Source organism: Gastrolobium bilobum, unplaced genomic scaffold, assembly GCF_033153095.1.
Source record: "Gastrolobium bilobum isolate Gb01-03AN ecotype WA unplaced genomic scaffold, APGP_CSIRO_Gbil_v1 utg45536, whole genome shotgun sequence".
NCBI classification, from domain to species: domain Eukaryota; kingdom Viridiplantae; phylum Streptophyta; class Magnoliopsida; order Fabales; family Fabaceae; genus Gastrolobium; species Gastrolobium bilobum.
In genome coordinates this window covers 65,709-74,310 of record NW_026896177.1, presented here as the reverse complement: position 1 = coordinate 74,310, position 8,602 = coordinate 65,709, and the positions used below count along the sequence as shown (strand labels likewise).

Below are 8,602 nucleotides of genomic sequence, written 5' to 3'. Positions count from 1 at the left end.
GAAGCACGGAGAACCCCTATAGTCATCTTGATAACTTCTTACTTTATTGTGATACATTAAAAGTAAATGGAGTTCCTCGTGATGCTATCTTGCTCAGGCTATTTTCGTGCTCACTGAAGGATGAAGCAAGAGATTGGGTGCAGTCTCTACCTGAAGGAAGCATAACCAATTGGGATGACTTAGCAAGAAAATTCTTGGCTAGATTTTTCTCAGCTTCAAAGATGGCAAGACTCAAGTCGGAGATCAATGCTTTTGAACAAAAAGAAAGCGAATCTTTGTACGAGGCTTGGGGACGATTTAAAGGATTACTTAGGAAGTGTCCTCAACATGGAATTGAAGCATGGGAGAAAGGGTGTGGGAGGAAATGAGGAGAAAGGAAGGGAAAAAATTGATTTTTTTTTATATCACAAATATCGACCGTTGGATGAGATTGTAATCGAACGATATTAAAAGGGGAAGGCAAAGGTAGTCAAAATAAATGTAAGTAGAATAACCTATCCCATTAGAATATTATAAAAGTTTTATTGAAAATCGCTTAATTTTGTTTTTCTAAAGAGAATTTTTAGGGTCCATTTTAATACTTCTTTCAAATTAAAAAGTATTATATTATTTTTTCTAAATTACAAATTTTTTGTAAAATGTTACATACTATGTTAAAAAAAGTATTGATTACATAATAAAAATTAAAATTTATCAAAATTATAGCTCAATTTGTACAAATTTTTTAAGGTAGTAAAATAATTAACACGATTAGACCTCTACAAATTTCTCATATAGGAGCATTAATTTTTCACCTTTCGTACCCTAAAAAAGCAGTTTTGTTAGCCGAGTCTTCAGCAGAATGTGGTCCTTGAATCAATTAATCCAAAGCTATCATGTCACCTGTCAACGTGGAGCATATTTTGGATTTTACAGGAGTACCTATTTTCTTACTAAAAAAGGAAAAAAAAGGGAACGAATGTAGGTGGAATTATGGAATTAATCATACACATAGGAATAATATAAGGGAAAATATTTTCTTATAAGTGATTCTTTGATTTTTGTGCAGTATTTTCTTTTATTTTTTGATTTTTTAATAAATATGAGCTCCTCACAATATATATCTATAGCATGAAATACTTATCTCCATTGCATAAAAAAATTAAAACCCATAATATAATGATAAAATATACCCAGGGGCTGTTTGGTTCTAGGATTCTCAACAGAGTCATAGATAAATGAGGAGTGGGAGAAACCTTCGTTTGTCTAGTTGAATTTGCTGTCTTATGTAGCTAATTGTGATTGCAGTGATTCTCATTTATCTATGTATTTGTGCTCAACTTGCCGGCCAAAGTTGCCATTTTGAGGGGTGGTATTGAGGAAAACCTCCACATTTGCCTGTTGTGCATACTTAAAAAAGGACCAGCGTACCCCTTGTAAACACAAACTTCCTTTTTTACAAAAATTATATGGACGTTCAAAAATTGATAAAGTCAGGGTTAATTTTGTAAACTCACACGCTTTTTTTTATCTATATGTTACTTACGGCTAAACATAGACTTTACAAAAGCTACCTAAATTTTTTTTTCAACCAAACAACTTTTTCTTACATTTTCCTACCAATTTCACTTCCCACCCATTTCCCTATACTTAATATTTCTCTATCATTCATAATATTTCTCCTCAACCAAACGCCCCCGAGTAGTGTTATTGAATTGTGGAATCCAATGTTCAAGACATTGAATTGGGTTGAGCCCATGCTTTGGTAGTGTTATTTCCTTGTTGGGCTACTTGCCTTTCCTTTGGGCTTGTTTCTTCTGAGATTAATTATGATCCTAAAAGGCGTTGGATGACTATATTAAATGTTGTTAGAGTTCATGAGAATATGCTTAAATATTCTCGACAATAATCATACGCATGCTTAATTTACTCAACTAATTTATGCATCCATCTATCTCCATTCAAATTCCAATTCCAATCAGATTCTTTTAAGTGAAGTTGTCATATCAATGCTTCAAAAAATAAATAAATAAATAAATAAAGGAAAGAAAAAGCTTCTTGTTATAAATTTCAAGCAATCGATAAAGCATTAATTTACATTCATGCCATATGTGCATTATTTCTTGCCTGTTTCTATATCATTTTCATAGCTTAAGGTGTGAAACTTGTTGATTCTGTACTTGCCAAAAAAAATGTGTCTTGATTCAATGCCCATCAATTTTAATTCGACACGATGGTTACTTATTAACTTTAATTAGCCCAATATATAAAGTATATGTGCCTCAACATATGTAACGGTTTTCCATATTGGTATAGGTTATGTAGCACCGATACGGACACGAGACACGTGACACGATACGATACGACACTCCGACACGTTAGGACACGTTTTGATATTACATAAAATTTTTAATTTATGTAATATATATTGTATGTAATATTTAATAATTTAACAAAAAATAAATAAATCTAAACTTATAATATTCATAAATTTTGAAAAAAAAACATAAGATATCCCAAATATTTATATTAAACTCAATAAAATGGTAATCGTAATTCAACGAATCTAATAATTGAAACTAAAATCTTAACGCAACGCAACCTTTGAACCTTTTTTTGAATTTTTATAACACGTGTTGGAGTGTCGGGGAGTGTCAGAGTGTCCGAGAGTATCGGAAAGTGTCGGACACGACACGTTAGGGTTTTTGAAGTGTCGGTGCTTCATAGGGTATAGGTAAGTGAATATTTTACTCCACATTACAAAGCCCTACGAAAGAAGGAAAGGAGCAAGAAATCAATGGTTACTCTCCGTTTCATTTCTTGCCCTAACAAGATCAATTTTATAAATCAGTCAAATTAATTCTTGGCATAAACTATTCCAAAAATTGGAAGTAAATGGGTCAGGTTGAGAATTTTTCCATCATGTTTTCTCTACCATATATGCTTGTAATGCCCTTGTACCTTGCTTCATTAATTTTCTTCAAGTGGATATAAATATACAATAGTACAATTGATTATCTATTACTTTATTCCAATGAAGCATATATGTTTTATGACTTTATGTATGTATCAAATCTTGTATATGATCACTGATCTGCAATCATTTCCACTATAATATAAAGCTCTTATATAGAAATTAGAAAGAGTTTGGCTGCGTTTAAGCCGCCCCACCCATTAAACCTTAAGCACTAAGGACTAATCAAACTGTATTAACATGGATTCCTACTTGATTACCAGTTAGCTAGATACCTACTTAATGACCAATCATATGGCTCTTACATGACGCACTTTGGCTTATATTATTTAGACAAGTGTGGCTCTTAAAGCTCAGGTAGGACTATATGTATGTATATATGTGTTTCTGTTTGTGTTATGTAAAGAAAATGTTTTCCAGCTTCGTGAGCAAAACCTCATTAATCCAAGAAAATTTTCTTTTCATGATCTAGAAATTTATTTTATTTGAGTGGTTTGATTATTATAGGCTGATGATAATCACGAAATCGGGAATGGTGGAAGAGAGATTCGAAATTGAGAACTTTGTTTTGGTATATGTCAATGTAAAGTTTATGTACAATGTTTCTTATTCTTGAATTTGAAATGATCTATAGTTATTATTTTTGTAAAAGTAATTTATAATGGGCGCATTTTATTTTATTAATATCATATCTTTATAGCTGTGGGTGCACTATATATATCAATAATGAATTTTTTCATAGAAACTATCTATTGTCGGATAAATATGATATAAAATAATTAATGTGGCTTTCACTCAATAGTTTAAATTATTGAGTTGAATCGGTTGTTTTTCATAGTATGAGTTTGATTCTCACTTTCATGACCAATTTATTAATAAATAATTAAATATATGAAATTTTTTAATACAGATAGGTGAATATATATATTCTTCATCCTTCAAACTCAATTGGTCTTTATGTAGAGAAATGTTCAATCGGCCCTTATATAGAGAAATATGTTAAAAAAATATATAATATATAAAATCATTAATTTAATTTTCACATACTAATTTATGTTGTTGAGTTGAATTAGTTACTTTATATCTATTATAAATGATATCTTTGCAACCTATAAATGTCTCACTTGAATGGACGCTCCCCTGAGGTTTGGTATACAGGTATAGCTGATTATATATTCAAATCTCTCTTGCTGCTTTTTTCTTAAATTTCTAATCATACTCCATAATAAAAAATGTACAAAAATAAATTTTTCTTTTATTTGATAATATTTTTAACAGTATTTATTAAAATAACATGATTGAAAAGTGTGATGTATCTACATATTTATTTTAGCTTTTGTTGTTTCAAAATTCACCTGGAAAAAGACGAAGCACGAGTCGTTATATAAAGGGGGAGAAAAAAGTAATTACCGGTAGTTACCTCTAAGGGAGTAAGTATTCTTTTATTAAATGTAGGAAAAAAATTGGGCTTAGGCCCCCTCATTAGCCAAAAAACAAATTGTAGGAAAAAAATGAGATTCAAATGATATTAATCATAAAAAATGGAAAAAAATAAATACGAGTGTTACTATTAGAGGAGTATTGAAAATATTTTGGTTGAGAAGAAATCCACGTCTATAGGCAAATTAGGATTTGTAAAAGGTTGCAACTAGCATGTTAACGGAGCAAGCTGAGCCGAGCTTTAGTCTTAAAAGATTAAGTTTGTGTTTAAATGTATCAGCTTAATCAAGCCTGCTACCTGTTATGAATATAATTATCGGCTTGTAACGTGACTTATTTACAAAAAATGAAAGCTTGATTTAGTCTGTTTTAAAAAAAATAAGACAACAAAAATGTATCCAAATAGAATGTACAATGGTTTCGGTACCCGCGGGATTATTAACAGTACCCTTTTTGGAAAATGTTAATAAATTTCAAAACCCATTTCGCCCCAACAACACTAGTAATTCTATAAATATTCATAAATTCAATGTATACTCAAACAACATAATATAGAACAAAATCATTCAAAATGTCTGTTTAACCAATAAAATGAGGTGAAATGGATTGAGGAGAGAGAGCTATTACAAGTAGTATAAAAATATAAAATAAAAATAAAAGTTAATATACTAGGCCAGCCTGAGAGGCTCTAAGGCCGAGCTTTTGAAATGAAGCTTGAAGCTTTTTTATTAAACTAGCTTTTATACAATTCAAGTCTGATTCTAACAATCAATTTTAGACATGTAAGCTCAGACCTTCACGAGCCGAGCCAAATGCCCCTGATTCGTTTATCACCCCTAGTTACAGTAGTAAGTTTTACCACATATATAATCTTACTCAGCTTAATTCTTCTGACTAGTTGAGTAATTGATGAATATATATTAAAAAAAAGTTTGCATCAGTCAAATGTGCTATAAAAGGAAGTTGCAGCAGATAAGTCATGGTGAGTAGAATTAGGAGTAACGTTGGGTGACCAAAGCTCAGAAGCATGGACACGTTTCTTAAAAAAAAAAATTGGTCAATATTTTGAGACACGTGATCAATTTTCTAACACGTTTTTTTTTATACGCAGTCAATTTTTTTGGACACGTGGTCACCGCTCGGACACGCTCATACACGTTTTTTTTAGTCTTAATTTTATTTTATTAACTAAAAATAAAAAAAATATTTATAAATCAATTTTTTTCTGTTATAAAATTTGACATGAAAAATTAACAAGGTACAAAAAATTATTTTTGTTTATATTTATGTTATGAAATTTGAATATTTGATTGGTTATATGACTTATTATGGACTGTTATATCCACTAAATATAAATTATATTAAAAGTATTATTTAATATCAAAACGTGTTCCAATGTGTCGAAATATGCCATTTTTTAGAATTAACGTGTCGGCGTGTCGTGTCATGTCCCGTGTCAGTGTCAGTGTCCGTGCATCATAGGACCAAAGCCCCCACTTAGCCCATAGATTTTTTTTTTCTTTTTTGCTTGTGACCAAACGTATGCATACATAAAATCAATGAATGAATACCCTCACCATTAGGGGTGGTAAACGAACCAGAGGCTTATACCTTGACTCGTGAAGGCCTAAGTTTACATATCTAAAATTGGTTGTTGGAACTGGGTTTGGACTTGGATAAAAGCTCGTTTAATAAAAAGGTCTCAGATTTCAATTCAAAAGCTCGGCCTTAGAGCCTCTCAGGCTGACCTGGTATATTAATTTTTATTTTTATTTTATTTTTTATACTACTTCTAATAGTCATCTCTCTCCTCAATCCATTTAAGCCTATTTTATTGGTTAAACAGACTTTTTGAATGATTTTATTCTATATTATGTTGTTTGGATATACATTGAATTTATTAATATTTATGTTTTATTTTTTGTAAATTAGTCATGCCACAGGCCGATAATTATATTCATAACAGGTTGACACATTTAAACACATATTTGATCTTTTAAGACCAAAGTTCGGCTCGACTCGACCCGTTAACTCCCTTGCTCCCCACAACGCACAAAACCTAAAAATTTTATTCACATCTGCCCATGATTGTCATCACATGAATCCCGAGTTCCCAACCAAAAATGTTTATTTATTCAGTGATATTTAAAAGAAAAGCAACCAACTAATATAAATTATGTCAAATTGCATTTTCTCCCTCAACAAATGTAAGTTGAGTTCCTTTCCCCACATTAGTAAATGTAGATGGATATAGAGAGGAGTCATCACTCTGTCTCAATTTGCTAAAAGGCATTTGAATTCATTTCCTTTCCAAAAGAAGGAGAAAAAAGGAATTAATTTAACTCCAAATGAAATCTTTTGTTCGTGCAGGCCAAGGTTAGGCAAGGAAAACCAATCAAATATATAAACCACGTTGGTCTCCACATGGGGTCTGCATACTAAATTACAATCCCCACTTAATGTAGTGTTGTCTTTCTTTCTCTCACATACACACACCTGCAACCAAGTGTAAGTTTATTGCGTAGTGATTAAACTAAAGTTTAAAGTGTTGCTGTCTTTAGTCTGTGTTGAGATTTATAATAGTTGAAAAAGCATTCCTGATTTAAGGGCGTGGTGTTGGTGGTAGGAGAATCAGCAGCATGTCCCTCTGAAGCATATAGAGCACAACAATAATAATAACCTATATCCACAATCATCATATTCCGTATATTTTTTTTATTTTTATTTTTATAAATATCAACCTAAAGGACTCTACTAATTTAGTTTTGGGTTTGAACCTTTCTATCATTTCTTAGAGTTACGACTCCCATGAATCAAACTCAGTATTCATTAGGCAAGTCAAATCCTAAAGTCTACTTGGATCATCACTAAACCAACAACTCTTGACCCCTTTCTTAGTTTGATTTGCGTATCATTTCTTAAACCCTGTTGAAATTATTGTATAAAGAGTAGTCTATAGTATATAAGACAAATTGTTATTAAACAATTTGGTTGGACTCAGAGTGAAGTTGACCACTCAATGTTCTATGTCACTCAATTTTAAGATCCATTTACTTGGTGATGTATGTTGACGACATTGTCATTACAGGTAATGATCATCATGACATTATTCAGGTAAAATAGCATCTTAGTCATCACTTCAAGCAAGGGATCTTGGTAAAGTTTGATATTGCTTATCTAAGGATGGTATTTTATATCTAGAGGAAGTATGTCGTGGATATTCTTGAGGAAACCAATTTGTTGAATGCAAAGCTAGTTGACACTTCTATGGATCCAAATGTCAAGTTTATAACAAATCAGGGGGAGCCATTCTCCGATCCAGAAATGTATAGAAGATTAGTTGAAAAACTGAACTACCTCACTTTCACTAGACCAGACATCTCATTTGCGATTAGTATAGTGAGTCTGTAATATCTCAGGAAAATAATAGTAATTTATAATACAATAAAATAATAATAGTAATAAATTATAAATTAGTAGTAATAATAATGTGTGTGTGTGTGTGTATTGTGATTGTTTGAATTATTAATTGATTGGTCATTTATGCATTAATGTTTGATTAGTAAAGTTTGATTAGTATTTTGATTAGATATGATGAGTCAACATTGAGTCAATAATGAGTCACTAATGAGTTAGCGATATTCTGAGCCATACAAAATTAAGAATAAAAAGAAAATAGTGTATGAAGCCAATATCTGAGCTAGATACATCAATGAAGAATAAGGAAATAATTGCACGAAACTTATATCTGAGCCCAAAACTTCAACTATAAATAGAGGCCTAGCCTAACCAAATCAATTCACTTTTCAACATTTTCCCTCTACTCTTCTTCTCCTCTACTCTCTCTCTCTCTCTCTCTCTCTCCTTACTTCAAATTTTTATTTTTATTTATTTTATATTTATTATTATCTTCCTTTGGTTACCAACTGCTTTTCTTCCCCAAATTCTAGAAGTCACCAAACATGGAGACCATTTAATCCTAATCCATAGAGAGTCATAGGTTATATTTGTATGAAATTCGGCATATGTAATCCTAATCCCTGTAGAGTCAAGGGTTAACTTTATATAAATTTTTGTTTGATGCTTAGGGCACTATGGGTTTGTTTTATATTAAACTTGTTATATTGTAATACTCATATGTAGGGGGTAATAAATTAATTAATTTGAATTTTTGATACATCTAATCATAGTCCCTAAAGAATCTGTTAT

At 31.1% G+C, this 8,602-nt stretch overlaps 1 non-coding gene across 1 annotated transcript; it reads right to left on the bottom strand.

Moving 5' to 3' along the window:
- Window positions 1–227: 227 nt before the first annotated feature.
- Window positions 228–334, bottom strand: LOC133298122 (small nucleolar RNA R71). Its single transcript, XR_009749740.1, has one exon. It is a non-coding gene; the product is annotated as a small nucleolar RNA R71 (small nucleolar RNA).
- Between the last annotated feature and the right edge of the window lie 8,268 nt (window positions 335–8,602).